The 19,254-nt window shown below is 42.2% G+C and overlaps 1 protein-coding gene across 2 annotated transcripts in view; it reads left to right on the top strand.

Moving 5' to 3' along the window:
* The first annotated feature begins 12,019 nt into the window (after positions 1-12,019).
* WASF3 (WASP family member 3) overlaps positions 12,020-19,254 on the top strand; it is a 65,412-nt gene continuing 58,177 nt past the window's right edge. For both annotated transcript variants that reach the window (XM_071434028.1, XM_071434027.1), the window contains exon 1: positions 12,020-12,121. The gene's annotated coding sequence lies outside the window, so the exon portion shown is untranslated. The remainder of the gene's footprint in view (positions 12,122-19,254) is intronic.

The raw sequence follows: 19,254 nt of genomic DNA, 5'->3' as shown, positions 1-19,254 counted from the left end.
AATTAAAAGCTTCCTTCATGTATTATAAAGGAATGCATAGCTATATAGACTGTATACTAAATAATAAATAGCCAGTTGGAAATGAAGTTGCCATTTTATATTCAGAACTGTCCAAGTTGTGTGGAGATTTTGAAAGGTGCATTAGGAGGACATTAGAGTATTTCCTCTCTTTTCTGGATGCTTTTGGATTTGATGACATAATGGGATAAATATAATTTAGGAATCTATGCTTACTCTTCTGGCATTTAAAAAGGCTGCTTGAAGAACTCTGTTGCTTAACATCATTCATACATTTTCTTTATAGTAAAAAAATTTGTGCATTTATACATAATTTAATATGAAGAAATGGCTTTTTAGAGTTCTCTGACAGCTGCATAAAGAACACAATGCAGCTCTGCAGACATCTGAATTTCCATAGGAAGCAATTGATCACCTCAGAAGAGAAATACATAAGCTATTTAGCGGTATAAAGCAACAAAGAACAAAGTTTAGGACTGTAAGTGAAAAATACTACTATTGATAGAAATTTTAGAAGGAATTTATTGTGGCAGAATGTAATTACCCAACTGGATGGAGTGCTGTGATTTATGTTTGTGCCCATGTAAAGTGCTTTGAGATGATTAATAACTGGCTCAATCCTTTATATTCATAACAACACTTTTGGCACAATAGCACTGTAGTGATCTGTCACTCCAGCTATTGTGTTAGTGGATATATAAGACCCCTGCATTAGGCAAGCATGGAGTCTTGGGGCTGGTGAGCAGGCAGATGCAGTCCCTTTGCTATTTGCATTGCAGCCTTGCCAGGGATCTAATAAGGGCTCAGAGCCCTGCTGGGCCAGACGCTGAGCAGTACTTGAAATGAAAGATGGCTTTCCCTTTCAGAGTTCACAATTTAATTATGTGATGGGAATCAATAGAGAGAGCAGAAAAGGAGGTCTGCATCATAGGAGTTGTTGAACTTCATATAGTAAACAACAGCCAGAGTCCATCGTCTGTTTTCATCTCTTACAAGACACACTATTTGATGAGAAATGAAACTATCTTGCGTACAAATTGAAGGCAGATAATTTATTCTCATTTGTACTTCAGCAGTAGCCAAAGATAACTGAGATTGTACTGTTCAGAGTTTGACTGCCCCGTGATTTGCAGTCAAAGAAAGTAAAATATAAGAGAGAGACCCTGAAAACATCCTATATGATATGATGGTATCCCCCTTAATTTGGCTCCCTGGTTCTTTGAAGGAAGTAGAGCACTGAGGAAAAGGCAGTGAGGCTGGAACATTTTCTCTTCCTTGGCTGGTTTAATAGTGGTGCACAATGACTAAAAGATAAACAGAGTGAACAAGATGATGCACAGAAGTGAGAATATAGTGGAGGAGAGAGGGAAGTGAGAATATAGTGGAGGAGAGGAAGAAGTGAGAATATAGTGGAGGAGAGGAAGAAGTGAGAATGTAGTGGAGGAGAGGGAGGCAGAGATTGTTGTAAAGAGAGTGAGCCTGAGATGAAGATTTTGCAGGGGATTGTGAGAAGCCTATAAGCAGAGATTGAGTGTCCCAAGGGAAATTAGCAGTGTAATGATACCTAGTGTCTGATAGCCTTTGAAGACTGTTTCTTGCAGTTGTTTAAGCCAACCTGGCTGCCTTGGCTCTGAAGCTGGCACTTCCCATACTGAACAACAGGACTTGACATTTGCAAGCAAAATTACCTGGTTCCTGAAAGAAGTGATAATGTGCTCAGGATTTCCACCATGCCAGCAAAAGAAAATAATATTTGTCACACAAAGAAACAATACAGAGGGAGAAGTAGAATTTTTTTCTTTAAAATGTATATATTTTTAATAAAATCACCAAGGTCAAATTTGTGCTTTCTGGCACTGTAAAGAGAAAACAGTTATAGTGGAAGAGTATACCTGGATTTACACTAGTGTCAATGAGGAACATTTGGCTGATGTTCTCTCCCTGAGGAAGGCCATGGTTATGAGTAGCTGTGTGGTTAGAACGGTCTAGAACTGGTTTTATTTTGTGCATGATTTTGGCTGATGCTTCCTCTCTTGGCTGAAGTGCACGCTGCTCTATTTCTCGTCCTTATTTTTGTACTTTGCTTGCATCAAGGTCTCCTCCCCCCTCCTCCTCCTCCTTTTCAAAACTAGCAAAAAAAAAAAAAAGAAAAAAAAGAGAAAAAAGAAGAAAGAAGAGAAAAAAACCAGAATAACAGAAAGAAAACTGACAACCAATTTCACATTGCCCTTTTCAAAGGACATGACAAGTTACAGAAAATACAGCGGAGCGCTGGCAATAAAGGCACGCGGAGCAAAGAAAGCTGAGCCAGCCAGCTCCCTTCCCGCCGGCTGCGGGCGGTCCCGCGGGGATGGGGCGGCGCTCTCGGGGGTCCATGGGGTGGCAGCCCCTCTCCCGGCCTGCCCGTCCCCTCCCTGCCTGCCGGTCCCCTCCCTGCCGTCCCTCCATGTCCCAGTCCCGCCCGGCGCTCCCTGTCCATGGTGCTGAGCGGCGGCTCCAGCCTCGCTCCTCGCCCCGCGCCGGCAGCACGGGAAGCATTTTTCCTTCAGGTTCTGTAAGCTTCTACTTTGAGCTGCTGCTGCCTCCGCGGTGCAACAGATGTTTTACAGCCTGGATTTTCCTCTTTTAGCCACCCTAAGAAGGCAGGCAGATTAATTAAAGCCAGAGTCCCCATAGGTGAATTGGCTCCCCACGTGCTCGGGGGGCCCTCTCACTTTCCCTGGCTGTACCTTCATCAGTTGCTTGCATAAGAGAGAGGATTAGATGAACACTGAAAACGCCTTCTGCCTTGATTTGTTTGTGTGTTTACTTTTAATTTTTAGGATATCTGCAGAAATAATGAGAAACAGCAGGGAATGAGAAACTGATTGAGATTGATCGTTTTGTGTATTTGGCTTGTGATGACCTTTGGGGAAAGTGGGTATTTAATTTTTACTGATGTTGTAAAGGCACAGACAAAGTCCTGACCTTTCTGATCCGGGGTGACCACTATGAGCATCCCACTGAGAATTAATTACAATTGCCTGGAGCGGCTCCAAGCAACATTTATTAGAGCACTATAAATGTGGTGAAAGCGATCAGTATGTCTGGGAGAAGCCATTCCATGTGCCTGCTGCGATACCAAAGAGAAGCTCAGACTTGTCGGTTTGTTGTATTGTTTTGCTGTTCATTAACAAGACTGAAATAGGAGAGACAGCATTAGAACTCGAGGGCAAGCATTTCTCATCATTCTGCCCTCCACACAGATACTTTTGTATTAGATTAAGGCACAATATATAGAACTAGGCAGAACAAAAATCAAACGCCTCCCCAAGAGACAGGACATGGTGCAATTCTCTGATTGTATAAAGCACAGTACAACAGCTTCTTCTAGCAACCTCCTAGAATTGTAAAGTGGAAGAAACAGAATGCTCCACAGAAGAACTCTGTACAAGGAAGTATTTAACACTCAAGGTATGCTATGATGCCATTATACTTTAGCATCTAGCACAAAGCTGGGACTATTAATCCCCTGGGATCTTAAAGTCCTTTTCCCCAGAGATCTGCCTAAAAATGGAAGATCAGTTACATGTTCAAAGTTTAGGCAGAACTATTTTCTACGATGATTTTGTCTGATACTCTGAAAAAAGAACTGGAATTGAATAAGAAAGTTTGAATACAAATTGTAAAACCATCATTTTTTTGGAGAAAGATTTAATTGGGAATGAAGATGAAAAAGCTAGAAATGTGGATTAACCTAAAACGGAAAGGACAGCCAAGTTACAGCAGATGACTTTTTCTTGTTCTTTGAGTGCCTTATAATGAGGAAAATATGCTATATAATGACAGTTGTTTCTAAGCTGACTTTTTTTTTTCAGCTGGGGGAGCATGTGTGAGATGTGGTTTCCCATGCAGCACTGGTTGAAAAAGGAGAATAAAAAAGACATGGCTGTAGACAGTCTGTATTGAACTGTTTTTGTTGCAGAGTTCTGGAGCTCAGTTTGATCTATGATAGGAAAGACAGCCATCTCCCACTCCAGCTAAACCTGAATGAGCAAATAGCCTCTATTTCTCCTTGCTGCCTCGCCTCTCTGAGCATCTACATTGCATAAAGGCTCTGCTATTCTCTTTCTGCAACAGAACCTCCCAATAGCCTTCTCTGTGGATTGACCAAGATTTCTTTATTCTGACAGGTTTTTGTTCTGTCTTGCTGTGGTTGCTGTTATTTCCTTCCAGTGTCAGTTAAGAATTCCTTTTGTAATGCTGTTATCCAAACAACATATTTCCCTACAACTGAAAAACTGCTGTTAAGAATTACTTAAAATCTCCCTCTCATTCCATTTTTTTTATTCCTTCCTATCCAAAATGGGGTTGAGAGGGGGAGGGAGTGAAAGAAAACGGAAGAGGCAGCCTATTCTACATGACATACGCTTGATTTCCCAGCAAGGCTTAATTACCATTGGGAGTAAGGACTCCTGTTCATTTTGACACAGCGAGCATGCAGAGTGCAGCCAGAGCCTCTTACTATTCCAGTTTGCATGCACTCGGATGAGATTTGATTGCGCGCTGGGGCACGTGTGAATACAATATGAATTGTATATGAGAAAGGAGAGCCTAGGCATGTCCCCTGAAGGCCCCAGGCACCCGTGCAGCTTTCAGGCCGATGTAAGAGCCACAGAAAGTGGTACTTTCCATGCTCTTTTCATATCAGGTTTCATCTTGCAAAGAAATGAGCGTACTGATGCAGAAAGTGCAGGTGGAACTTTGAAAGTCCCATGTAGCTCAGGCAGTAGGGCCTATGATAACGCAAAGGCAAGGGAGCCTTGCAGGACTGAGTTCATGACTGATATCTGAAGGGACTCATGCTTCATGCTTCATGGGTACACAAGTCTAATTGGAGACAACAGGAGGCTTAGGACATAATGTGCAAGATGGAAACCCATCACGGTGATTGCTCTTCAACTTTGCATAAAGACATGTGCATTGTGCTTTGAGGAGGAGCATGATTTCCCTTGCTTTTGACTCTAAAATGTAGCAAAATTCTATTAGCTCTAGCCAAAAAGAATAAAAGCTAGAGAATTCACACACTGAAGCTATGTTGTTAAGGACAATAAAGAATAAGCTTCAAAAAAAGGAAACTAATAAATACAAAATTCTAAAACTTCGTTAAAAAGAAAACTGTCATTTTCAAGATCAATCATAGTGATGTGGATCCTCAGTCATGTGAGCAAACACTCACATGCAAATTACTTACTGGTGCTCAAAATCTAAGGACTATCTTTGAGTGAAAATCCAACTTTTCCCTGCCTGGTGTCCAAAATGCCCAAATTTCACTGTCTATTCTGAAATATGGTTTTGTCTCTCTCACAAAAATACTAAATGTTCCATAACAGAAACAAGAGATAAGCAATCAAATTAAATATAATCATGAATTTTAAGGAAATTCTTAACTTCAGTTCCCTTTAAAACATTGATATAGAGATTTTTAACATTGCTAGATGTTCTTTTAAGAAGCTATAGAAAATTATTTGGAAAGCAGTGATCAGGTAATAGTTAGCAAAGGTTCACTACTACAGTGGAAAACTGTTGCCTGATATTCTCCAGGGATATGTCCTGAGTTTGGTAATGTTTTGTATTTACTTCAGGGACCTGGATGATGAAGTAGGAAGTATGTTTAGCACATTTGCAGATGTCACAAAGCTGGTGGAGTAGCAATCAAAGTGATCCTGACAAATGGGACAGCTGGCCAAAAAAACTAGGATGAACTTACTTCAAAGAGGAGAATGCAAGGTCTGCACTTAATCTGGAAAAATCAAGTGCATTAACACAGAATGGGAAACAGCTGACTAGACAGCAACTTTGCTGAAAAAGATGTTGAGGTTGCAGTGACTCACAAGTGGGATATGTATCAACAGTGTCATACTATTACAGTAAAAGCAAACACGAGGCTTTGCTGTTGAGAGCTGCATGTCTAGTTCTGGGCAGTGAACTTCAGCATATATGGAGGCAATTCAAAAGAAAGAAAGGAAAGTGAACAGAGAATTAGAAAACATGTCCAATGTGGCAAGAAAGAAAGAGCTAGGGTTTTAGTTAATTGAATTAATAACTGGAGAGACTGAGAAGCTTCCAAATAATCACAGATTGTCATCTGTTCTCTGTATCCATTGTGGATATCAAGAGAAAAGAATGTGCTAAAATTACATCATGGAAGAGTTACATTAGATATTAGCAAAAAGTTTTTGACAATAGAAACTAGGGAATAATACATGGGGACATGGTGAAGTTCTCTGCTTTAGATTAAATACCTTAAAATAATAAAGCAGACATCAGTCCATAACCATATCTCTCTCATTTATGCAGGCTTGGCACAGGAAGGTGGACTAAGATAACTCTTTCTGCCATTTTGGCCCCATTTTCCATGTCTCTATCACTACTCTCATGATTTAATTCTAGGGTTAACTTTTCTACTTGCAATTAATTTACATACATTTTTGAAAGGTGGTCTCAGTAAAACTCCATCTCACCTCTGTGATTCATATGTTTAATTTTCTTCTGGTGGTCTCCAATTTTTACCTCTACCTTCACACCTTAATCCTTTACATCTCAGCTTCTTCCACTCTGGGACACCAGATGCCAAGTCCACTGGGCAAACCTAACTGGTGATCCAACTCTGTCTAGAAGCTGGGGACAGGCAGTTGGAGAGTCACGTCTCAATTGGAAAATAAACTCCTTGGTCAAGCTGCTGGAAAGAGAGAGTCTCATTGGCCTTGTGTCACTCCCCTGTCACATAAGAGGATATAACAGCTCACTTGTCTCAGCACTCCTAAGAGGAAGCTGTGTACAATGGGCCAGGGAAAGTTCAGAAGCATTTTGTACTCACTGTTGTGCATCCTTGTACACATGGTCATTTGATCCCTGCCATCTACATGGCTGTGCATAAATAAAAAGAAGGTGATACTTGTGAGGCAGACACTGAAATCAGTAATCAGGGTGCTTCCATGACAGCTTTATTCCCATGAGGTATGTATGGTTGAAAGGGATGGATTTTATATTTTTTCTATTTTTATCCATTTTTTACTGTACTCCTCATGTTTGTTCGCTATGTAATATTCCTCCTAACAATTCCAGGATATGAAAGGAGCATATTTTTTATTGGCACCTACTATGATTTTTAAAATTGATTTAAAAAAAAAGAAAAATAATTGAACATAACTCTTCCTTTCATCACAGCCATCTCCTTCATTATTCCTCCCTCACCTTACCTCACATACTAGACTGCAACTGATGTCTGTCCAAAGAAATGAGATGCTGCTGGGACATTCCAAGGTTTTGAACAAGCTTGGGTTTGATTCTGCAGTTTTGGGCATCCATGTGTCATTCAAAGTATTTTCATATCTAAGGCAAATCACTCTGTCCCCTTGACTTTCCCAAAGTCAGAGATGGTAATGGAGTACAACATTGAGGCACTCACTCTTTTCTATGGATGAGAAGAGAGATTTCTAAGGGGCCCTAAGGGACCTAGATGATAACCTCTTGCTGAAAGTCAGTGGGAAATGGATGGTTGCAATCTCTGTTGGTAAACTTTACCCTTGAGAGAGACAAGAGGGACAGACAAATCAGATGGAGTGAGGCTACCAGTAACTATTGGACATCAGGGTGGGAGCAATCCAACACAGTTATCATGAATCTTTCAATATCCATGTCTGTTTATGGGCTTAGTAGAGTGAGAAAGCAGCTAGGGACTTCCCAGAACACTGCATAAATCCTTTAACACTGAACAATATGTTGTTATTCTTTACCCTTTTATTTTTCTCCAAGAAAACCCATTTTTACCTACATAAGAGATTTCTTCTGACATTACACCCCTGTTATGATTGGTGGCAATAACACAAGGAAGCACAGAAGTTTAGGAAAGGACTGCTGGGTTTGTAAAAAGCTATAGTGAATCCAGCCAGGAGAAAAAAAAATGAGCTCATCTTTAACTGATGGGAAGGTGTTTGTTACAGTACTCCTTGAAATATTTCACACTGTCCTGTTTGCAGTAACCCAACTTTCCTTGTGACCTTCCTTTCCCTTCCCTTCCCTTCCCTTCCCTTCCCTTCCCTTCCCTTCCCTTCCCTTCCCTTCCCTTCCCTTCCCTTCCCTTCCCTTCCCTTCCCTTCCCTTCCCTTCCCTTCCCTTCCCTTCCCTTCCCTTCCCCTTCCCCTTCCCCTTCCCCTTCCCCTTCCCCCTGGTTCCCAGTTTTTAGTTTCATCCCATTAGTCCTAGCTGTGCCACACTAAATCAACAGTGCACTACTAAATACAGCTTTCTGCATATAATTTTTTAATCTCTCAGGGAACTTGGCATCATGTCTTTCCTGTGTTTATTTTTATAAAGGGAGCTTGTTCAACTGGCAACGCTGTAAAACCATTGAGAGAGTCTGTCCACTCCTGCTATAGATCACCAGGCCTTGCTTCATAGGATATCCTGCTACACTGCCCTCCCAAAATGTCAGGGCCAGCAAAGAAAAACGAGTGCTTTGCATAGCAAATAGTTTTTATGACTTACAGTTAATGGGCCTTACTATTAATTGGCAGAATTACAACTCCTGTTTAGTTGATGAAAGTAGCTGTCTTGAAAAGTTATTAGGCTTCCTTTTGTTCTTGCTTCCCTGCATTTTTTTTTCTCAAGATTGATTACACAGTGACTCTTTGAACTTGTGTTGAATGTTTCCTCTGAGGATCTACTTGCATCTTGGTTTCATATTCTTTGTTAGTCTTTCAGTATTCCAGCAATCCAGGGATAGTAGAAGGAAAACAATAAAGAAAAAGCAAAATAATTAATAGTGTCAGGAAAGTATTCCTGAAAAATGTGAGTCACATGGTAATATCAATAACACTGAAAATACGAATAGTATGAGAAATACACATGCAGCCTTATCAAGGCTAAACAGTTTTGTGATAAAGGAAAATAAACTCCCTTAACAGAGACGTAGTAATTCAGAGAGCATCTTAGGTTGTGCAGTGTCTGTATCTGCTGGCTATCCTAAATCAATTACTTCAGTCAAGACATGGTTCCCCTTTCTCTGGGGTGCGGCTGTGGATGGAGGGAAAGCAATTTATTTCAAAAGCTGATTCAGCAAGAAACTCTGGAGGGGCCTATCAATTTACCATTAATAATCAGAGATGCTGTAATGATTATCAGAGGCGTTGTAAATCATTTGTACAACACTATTTATTTTAACATTATTCAGCAATTTTGTGTTTCCTGAAAGACAAAAAGGTTTTCATATCATGAAATATGCTCTCCAGCAGGAAGCAACAAGCTGTATAACAGGCTTTCAAAATATTGTTTCTTCTTACACTGTATCTTTTTTTTGTGTGTACGAAATTAAATATTCAGGAAGATGAGGTCCTTATAAATTTGATCTACACCAGTGATATTATATGCAGACATTAAGAAAATGTCATGCTCACTTCCACTAACTCATCTTGGTTTCAGTCCCCAATAACCCTCCCTTTTCATTACCCTCTGAAGTCTGGTTCTTCCTTCAAGTGAAATTAATAGAAGATCAATCCTGGATATCTCTTGGTGTGCCAGTCCAAACCTCTATTTACTGCATTCAGAGGGCTTATCTGAAGCACAATTTAACTTAAAAATAATATTGGTTCATACAAATGCTGATTCAATTATTCCTTGCATTTAATTTAACCACCTTTCTTTTTCTCTTAATGAAAACTCAATACCAATTCAACACAAATTGTTTGGCAGATTTGCCTTATTTGCAAATTCAAAAGCAAGGTCAAAGCAGCAGTAATAAAGCTGTGCCTGAGCTCCTTTCTTACAAGATCTAGATGTTATTAGAAATGGCATTAAAAATGTCATGAATACAGAGGAGAAAAATGAAAGCCAAGAAATAATCCAGGAGACTGGGAAGCAGCCGGAACGAAATAAATGTTAATTAATACCTTGCATCACACAGGCTACTTACTTGTATTGATGGAGCAGAAAAAAAGTACTAGTAGAGATAGGTCTGTTTGAAATTAATACTTTTAAAATCTCAAGATCCCATTTTCAGCATGAAAAAAGGACCACTGAATGAGTATGAGTGCAGCTGTATTTTAACAATAGCAAATAATTTTCCTTCTGTTTTGTTTTACAGTCTTTGAAGAGTTTCCATTTGCTGCATATGTATTTCAGGAAAAATACTCTTTTTTTGGATAGAGAACAAATTTTTCTGAAAACCTTGAGACTATTTTGCTCTTAGGAGTTTTGTCCCACAAAGTCCTAATACTAAGTAAAAAGCCTGCTGCTTCCTTCTTTTAGGGTTATGTTACTTAAAGACTTCTTTTCTGTTTACTTTGCTAGTGATCATAAAACTGTCACCATCAGCAGTTCAAAGCTGGTGCTTTTTGCTGTGTAATCTGGAGTGATTACAGCAGTGGTTCTCAGCTGTTGCTTCTTACCACGACTGACACAAGTACCTCAAATACAAATACTTTTTTCTGAAAATGATAGGAATCCCACATACTGAGTTTTTGTGGGGGTTTTTTTGGTGAAAAGGAGGTGCTTGTGAGCCTGCAACTTTGCTGTAAGGCAAGATGTGGGGAACTGAAATGGTTCATCTGGGTTGAGCTCAGTAAACTTTTGGTCGCCGATTGACTGGAGATGGTGTTTAAAAAAACTCTACTTTCAGCTGTGATTATTTTTATTGACTAAATAGTATTTATTCAATATGACTCCAGAGAGAGTGGCTGCCCCTTCAGCTTTCCACAGCCTGAGACACCACTGCCTCACGGCTCCTCCGGGTCCAAGTGTCTGCAGCGGAGCAGCCCGAGCCCCCATGGATGGGGCAGGCTACTGAGCTGGTTAGATCGGCTGCTGCCCATCAGTGCCTGCTCCCCTTCTGTAGAGCATTATTCCATGATCATGGGGGTCTTCCTGACCTCTTTGTCCCATGTAAAGACCAAGCAGAGGCTCTATCGATCTGGGCAGCCTGCTGAACGGGGCAGAACAGCTGGTCGTCACCTTCATGAGCTCACTGGTTTTGGGTGTCCTGTGTTAGCTGTCATGAGTTATTGAAGCTGCCCGGCCATTAAAATAAATTTAGCAGTTGTTCTACACATCCTGCCCCTCCAAATCGGATTCACGTGATACACTCCCACCTACTTTTTTCCTAAAGGCTTTGAGGCGCGCAACAAAAGCCCTCGCCGCAGGGATGGCCACAAAGGCCGGCAGCTCAGGCACAGCTGGAAGGGGCACATCGCTGGGCCTCGGCCGGCAGCTGCAGCCCCGCAATGCACCTGCCCAGCGGGGAGAGAGCCCGTCTGGATAAACATGGATCTCTTGGGGGCCCGGATGCCCAGGAGCTGGATTCAGCAGGAATTGGGTCGCAAGGGCAAGAAAAGGGCAGCGGTGGTGGGTGTGCTTGTGGCAGTCGAGAATGAGGGCAGAAGCGCCGCAGAGGCCTCTTGCGGGCAGAAAAGGGGCCGGGGCGTTGGGTGGGTGACAGCACCGACCCCGCGGGCGACGTGCGGCAGGCGCCAGATGGCCTCGGGGACTGCGAGGGACTGGGTACCGCTGTCCCACAGCCGGAGCCGGCCGGGGAAGGGGCGGCTCTGGCACTGAGGGAGAGGCAGCTGCCCCCGAGGGACGCGCCAGGGAGCCCCAGGGCAGCCACCACACCCTGGCCGCTTGGGCGGCCTCACGGGGCCAGGCGGCACCCAGGTCAGGGCGGGCAGGGGTCGAAGCGCCGGGTATGGGCCCGCCAGCTGGGAGAGAGATGAAAGGATGAAGGCAGGGAGGGATGAGGGAATGAGGGAGGGAGGAGGGACGGAATCGCCATCCCTCGCTCCCGGCCGCTCGCCAGCCCCAGGTAGGGGCCGATGATTGACAGCTGACACCGCCCTCCCGGCGCTCTCATTGGCCGCTCCCCATGCCGATCAGCGCTCAGCGCCGCCGGCGCCTGCATCCCATTGGTGGACTCTGCCCCGCCCCTCGCGCAGGAATCATAAGGGCGGCGAGGGGGCGGGGCCCGCGGCTGAGGGGGCGGGGCGGCGGCGGCTTAGCCCGCGAAGGCGGCGGTGGCTGGAGCGCTGGAACGGCGGCGGCCGGAGCGGGATGGGACGGAGCGCGGCGTCAGGTGGGTGCGGGGCTCCGCTCCAGCCCCTCGTAGCCACGGTGCAGGGAGAGCAGGAGGGCGGGTGGCCGCGCTTAGAGGGTCCTTTCCCGTCCTGCGAGGAGCGTGGAGGGAGAGCAGTCGCTTTTTAGCGGTCTTCAGCCCGCGGGGACAATCCCGGCGCTGCCCTGCGGGAGCCCCCTTTCTCCTCCCGGCCGCGGCGGGGGCGCCGGTGGGTCGCTCGGGAGCTGCTGGCTGTGCTCCGCTGGCCCGGGCTGAGCTGTCCGTTCTCGGGCCCTCTCGCCTCAGCTTTGTTCCGAGTCCTCCGCCGGCCTCGGCCCCTCGCCCGTCCCCGGAGCCGCGGGGCGCGCTCCCCTTCCCCCCGCGCGCCCGGGGGGAGGCTCCGGAGCCCTCCGTGCTGGGGTCGGGGACGGGCCCCCGGACTGTTCCCCGCGGCGCTCCGATCGGGCAGCGGGAGCACGGCGCCCATTCCCGGGAGCTGCCCGGGGGGAGCTCGTTCCCCGCTCGTGTTCGCCCCCCGAGAGCGGCCCCCGGCACCGCCGAGGCTTTCTGATGTCCGGCGCTCTTCAAGTATTTAAGAAATAATCGTCTTTGGCTTTGAAGGGCGCTGGCAGTCCTTGACAGCTCGGGAACTTTTAAACCCTTCCTCGCCCCAGCGCGTTTGGGGTTTTTTTTGTTAATTCTTTTCCCCCCTACTTGGCTCTTAAGTGAATGTGTCGCTGAGAAGAAGCCTGGAGTCTGAGTTGAGTGCAGGCGTGTGAAGACAGGGATTTATCTCAACTGCTCAGTGTCTAACACTGACCTAAAAGCAGTTAAAAAATGCTTTGTTTATTCTCTTTCTTTCTGATATAGTTCAGTATTCGCTGCAGATAACAGGAGAAGGGCTGATAGTTTTAGGTTGAGCAGTAATCTGTGAAGTGGGGCCAGTACTTGAGTGATTGGATACAGTTGTGAGATTCCTTGATAGAAGACACTTCAAAGCACAAATGGTGTAGTGTGTGTGATGTTGGTGCAGGAATAGCAAAAAGCTGTAGTTCTTTGTGCCTCTTTTGTAAACTGCAGCGAATGAGGAGACAGTGTTCCTATTAGAAAAAGATGGGGCAAATTATGAGAGCAGCCAGGAACTTCAAGAAACTTAAAATCTGGGGATGAGGAGGTTGTTTTTTCTTGCCTATCATGCAAGACTGGCCTTCTTTTTAAAACTTGACTTAGGGAATCAAAAAATATTACATTTAGAGGAGACAGACTGTTGTTTTGACTTTGGCTGATACAGTATTTTCCATAAACTAATAGCGAGTGTACTTGAGGAGAGGAATGAAGTAATGGAATAAGGCTGCAGTTCTTATCCTCCAGTAGGCTGTCCCACACTACAGTGCTCTGTAGTTCAGATGTGAAGTGGCCCCTAATATATAAAGGATGACATGATACAAAATAATTATGCTGCACTAAAGTGCTCAAGCTGGAAATCCGTGAAAGTTACTGGTTACAGTGCTTGCAAACTTCAGTGATTGAAGATTAAACTCTGTGTTTGAGCAGTGGAACTGGGCTTTGTCAGTTGTTATGCTACAGCTTTTTGCCTTTTAAGTTCTCATCAGAAGAAAATATGCTAAGATGGAAGGACAGTTATCTGCCCACAGGCCCCAAGTCATTCTTACTAAGAATTAGGATGTTTTATCTGTAGCTATTCATTTGAGACTAGGACCATACTATGTTTCCCTTAAGTGATGTGGAAACTTGATTTGTTTCCAGCTGAATTCTGGGGATGAGTTGTGCAAAGCAAACTTTTTCTGTCCCTTGCTGGAAGATTAGTTTTGTGTTTATATAGCTAGCGGCAGTATGAATGGAGTTATTAGGCAGTGAACACAGAGGTTTTGTTGTACATGAAATAATGTATAATTGAGCCAGTCCTCTTCTCGTTTTCCATGGCTGTTTTCCTCAAATAAAGAGAAAATAGAAAACATTTTTTTTATCAGATACTGAAACAATAGTCTTGATTATACTCAATAGTTACAGAAATTGAATAGTCTTTGTTAATCTTCCTATTTGTCCATGGAAGTATTAAAAATTACTTTACGTGCCAGAAATAGAATTGCTTGTGCTTAAAAAAGGTATTTTCACAGCAGGAATAAGTTACTGTGGCTTCATGTTTGATTTATATGGTACGACACATGTGACATTTCATAGTTAATAACAGCATAAGCCTGTTTTGTTTTTCAGTATGTGCTTTATCTGTAAAACATGCCTCAAGGGATCATGATTTTAGGAGTAACAGTATAAAGTCCTTGTACGTCAGCTACTCTTTAGTGTGCCTACTTTAGCTCAGGTTTATTTACTTCATTCTTCAGTGAGAAGGTACATGCCATTTACTTTTCTGAAACAAGAATAGCACTGTCTGTGGGCAGTATTGCTGTATGGAGGAAAGAGAAAGAAAAGCCATCATCTGACAGATGATAGAGTGTTTTGAAGTGTCTTATACAGTGATGAGAAAGACAGGGTTTCTGGAAAGTAACTAAATCAGAGCAGATACTTTGGTGAAGAATTCCAGAAGAGCTGATGGTGATTGAGTGTTTCCATCACTGTATCAGTGTGACCTGGACATGAATTAGCTTTCATGCCTTTGCAAGTCTTTGTTTTTTGATTAAACTTCCTGCATGAACAGTCACATATTAGTGTACTCTTTGTTCTTTTGAGCAGTCTCAGAGCACTCTCTTCCAGAGTTCTCTTGACTGCTTTGCATGAGGAAAGAGCAAAAAATACTATTGCAGGTAATTTCAGTCTGCTCTTGGAGGCCTGTCTTTAGCTGATGTGTACTTGATGTTGTCTTGTAACTGCACTGGAATCTTGTATAATACAACTCTTCTTGGGCTTTTCAATTCAAATGGGATGTGTTACGACTTCCTGGTTCATATGTGGCTCCAGTTAAAACTACTAGACAAGTTGTGGTTGTTACTTTTGACTTGTTTTTATTTCATTTTTGCTTGCATAGGATCCTGAGCCATAGGTAGTGTATCACATGAATTACACTACTGGTGTAAGTTACTGACCCAGGCTGTGCATGCCCAGTGGGTTATTATACTAAGTTTTGTTAAATATCTCCATAGCAGAAGTACATTAGTATACAGTACTGATGGGGAGCAATTGGTCTTGTCAGGCTAATTTCTTAGTTCTCTAATCTTAATGGCATGCAGTAGATGGAGATCATTGATAGGATCAGATTACAAATGTCTTCCAGTGTAGGATATAGCTGTACTTTGCCTTTGGAGGCTTCCCTGTACAAGGAGTATGATGAATCACAGGCTGTCACTGCTTATTCTCTTAAAAGGAAAGGTGGAGGTAGAGGGTGACTATTAACTTCTCCATATGGAAGGCTCACATACAGAATAGCTGTAATCTAAGAAAAATTAGTGTCTCGACTGAGAATTAAATCAAAGCATCTCAACCCTTAGCTCTGTAGCAGAGCTGCCATAGCACTTACATTCTCTCCTGAGAACTTAAGTCTGCCTTTAGAGGTAAAAATGACAATAATCTGGAGTTACACTAGAATTATTTGTTACAGTTTACCCAAATGTTTTCCTTCACATTTAACTATTATTTAGATCCAAGCCAACCTTTGATAAAAGTTGTTGAAATGTTGCATTGAGTTCTTTTCTTAACTGGTAAAGCACAGTTGTTTTTCACCCCTCTTTTGAAAATTCAAATACTGAAATATTTTTAGCTACTGATGGATATAATTTCTTCTGCCACAAGAAGAATCAAAATGCTTGGGAAGAAATTAAGAAATTTGTACAAACAGCTGGAGATCAAAATGGCACCCTTTATGCTGATTTAAGCTGCAAACTTGGAGCTTATCTTTGATTTCTTCATTTTTGACAGGGGAGGTAGCTGGAGAATTATTTTGAAGGCTTCTAAGTATGGTAAATATTTGTTGGATTTGCTGGTTTTTATTTGTGTTAAGGCTTTATAGGTGTCTGGAATTTCAACATGCTGTGAATTAGTTTTTCCTTTCACATACTGAAATATTCTGCTGTTGAACTGATGGTGTTTTCTGCATCTAGAAATGACCCAGAATGTATGGGGATTTTTTTTTTTTTGTGGACCTCTCAATTCAGCAGAATTTTAGTTAATGCTTCAAGATTCTTGGAGCCCCTTCCTATCTAACAAATATAATCTCTTTATTCTAACAGAGATTTGGTAGCCAAATTCAGTGATAGGGGAGAGCATGTGTTTTTACTGAGTGTAAAGCATAGTATGCCACATTTATTAAATATATTGGTTTTGAGTATTCATTATACTCGTGCCACTTGCATGCTTGAACTGATTTACTTTTACATTTTCAAGTGTATGTTTTAGAAGCAGAGAAATTGAAATTGTTATTCAGTGTTTCAGCTGATGGATCCCAGATTTCTTGGGCATATCCACAGTGGCAAACTACTTTGCTCATAACAAGTAATAGTTGGAGAGCTTGTGTATGTAATAGGTGATGCATAATACATCAAAACATGTTAGTAGTATCCAGTGAACGCTGGAATTGATTTCTTGATGTTGGTTTTGAAATCCTGTAGTTGAAAAGGTCAGTATCAAGTGATGCTGAGGAAAGCCATTCATTTACTATGGACTTGGTGTTGTTGTAACAGAGCAACAGGCAGCTGTGGAGACTAATGTGCTAGAAGACAAGGCCTGCAAAGCTTGTTTTATTTTGAGACTTCAAACAGCCTTTGGAAGCACTTCTTCGAGAAGTTCTTCTGCCTCATTACATGTGAATGGATAAATGAAGTTTGAACTTGTGAATTAAAAGGGGGGCTTTAGTGGCAATGTGGCTTTTTAGTTTGTTTTTCTGCAGCAGTTAGGTCTTGCTGATCAGTTTTCTATAGAATGTTGAAATTCTCTGGAACTTATATCAGCACAGATTTACTGCAGAGTTATTTCCTGGGAAAGTAGTGTTTTTCTTTATAAAGCTTGGCTGCTGCTTTGAATGCTTAAACAGCTGCAAACATGGACAAGAATACATCACTTCAAGTGAAGCCTTTGATTTCATGCTGAATTTCAAGACACTCTTGTATCAATGTTTTTTGCACATGGAATATTGAAGTTTCTTCTCACCTCTGCATGCCAGCTTGAGCTGGAGTGGAGCTGCAGTTAAATCTTAAGTCATATTTAAAGAGGATGTCTTGGTACAGTTATACTAGTGGTTTGGTTACAGTATCAGATTATTTAACTGAATAGTAGGAGAAGGGTATTTGCATTGCTAGACAAGCAGCTGTGCAAGCCATGTGCTTTCTATCCAGCCTTCTTTTGGCAGAAGGAGCCAGGAACTAGCATTTCAGCAGCTTCTTTTTTTTTTCCCTAGATGGAGGAGATCTTGTCTCCTTCTGCTCAGCCAGCTTGCTTCTCTTGAAGCTTTCCCTTCCAATCCTACAGGTCTTGTACATGTTCACTGTAGCAGGCATCAAGCACAGCTCATGCTCTTGTAGACTATGCTGAAATTTCAGGTATCCTTTGATTCAGGGTGGGTAGCTCCACACAAGCACATAGTGAACATTAGGAGCTACACCTAGTTATAGCTCAAGCTATTCTTGCTGTAAAGACAGACCTTCGTGTCTAGTTGCTGAATTTCTGTACTGGATTTGCACTGATAATGACAAGAGAAGCTTCCATGTTGTTGGACTAATAAGTGGTTAAGTTTTTAGTCTTAATGATTTTTATTGTCCCAAAATAGCTGCATTTGAAATACTAATGTAACATCATTTGGATTCTGATTTTTTTTCTAGAATGCTTGCCACCTTACTGGAGAAAGTGTGTGCTTTGTAAAGTGTTGTTCTGGTTGCTGTACTAACAATTCTGAGGGCCTTGCATCTGCAGCTTGCCGTCATGCTTGGTCACACAGCTGGCTGAAGCACTGTCTGTCTAGTTGGCTCAATGCTGGAGCAGGTTTAGCAATCTTTTGTAATTTCTCTGTCTTGGAGGGTGATGGCAAGGTTCTGTTCAATGGGATTTAGAATTCTACTTGCAAAAACTGGGGAGAGGGAGGTGATATTCCACAGCTGGGGAAAATTTCAGAACTTCTGTTGTCTTAGCTGCTTGGAATGGACTAAATATTTTACATTATTTAGTAAATTGGTCCCGTTACTATTTCTGTGCATTATTAATGAAGGACAGAGTCAAATATTGTAGCAGACTGAACCCTCCTCTTAAATCTCTGGCTTTCTGAAATGTGCAGAAATAAATCTTATACAGTATATAGTCCAATCTGCATCTTTCTGTTAGCCATTTTGTCTCTTAATCTGGAACTATTGAGGCAGCAGTATTTCTGAAATAATCACCTTTACTGGGTATACATTATGTATTACTGCTGCCTGTGACAATGACTGCTGAAACCCCAAATTCATTGCCTTCTCTCCCCGTTTCATGCTTTAAAATTAAGCTGTTAAATGCTTTGTGTGCCACTTCCTCATTTGCATTTTCTGTTCCCCTTCCTCTTGCTGCAAACTCTCGCTGATGCATTTTTTCTGAAGTCTTTTACTTCCCTTCGAAAGTTGCTCCTATATCCTAGTAATCCCTGTAAAAAGACAAACGTTATGATGAACTTCTGCTTTGTGTCATTTCTAGTAAAACCCACTGATGCCTTCTTTTTGAGAGTGAAATACTTGGAGATGTAAAAAAAAACAAACCCCAGCAAAAACCACAACAAAAACCCTTCCCAGCTGCCACGTGCATCCCTGAAAAAATTTAAAATGGAGGGAAGTAGATGCAAGACATGAAGTGTAAATCCTTGCCAAATGTAAATCCGTCTTCCCTTAGCTGAGTGAACTGCTTACTATCAAATTTCTTTAAGCCGCAGAATGTTGGTTTTGGCAGGAACATCAGAAAGAGTTTTCTTTCTTTTAAACAGTTGTTGTTTGGAAAACAAGCATATGTTTGGCATCATCATAGACTTCTAAAAGAGGAAAAAGTGATTTTATTTTCAAAACGTATAGTAGAACTGTATTTTCAGCAGAATCAAATGTTAAATGCTTCTGGAAGCTTAAATATGATAGTGTGTCCATACAGTTGGTTGTCAAGGTTGAAACAACAAGCACAGTTAGCCCCGAAGCTGCTAAATGCTAATCCAAGCTTGGCATGTATTTTTCTCAGCCAAT

This window comes from Agelaius tricolor, unplaced genomic scaffold (genome assembly GCF_023055355.1).
Source record: "Agelaius tricolor isolate 1412-34295 unplaced genomic scaffold, bAgeTri1.0.p SCAF_9, whole genome shotgun sequence".
In the NCBI taxonomy this organism is placed as follows: domain Eukaryota; kingdom Metazoa; phylum Chordata; class Aves; order Passeriformes; family Icteridae; genus Agelaius; species Agelaius tricolor.
This window is presented reverse-complemented; position numbering and strand designations above follow the sequence as displayed.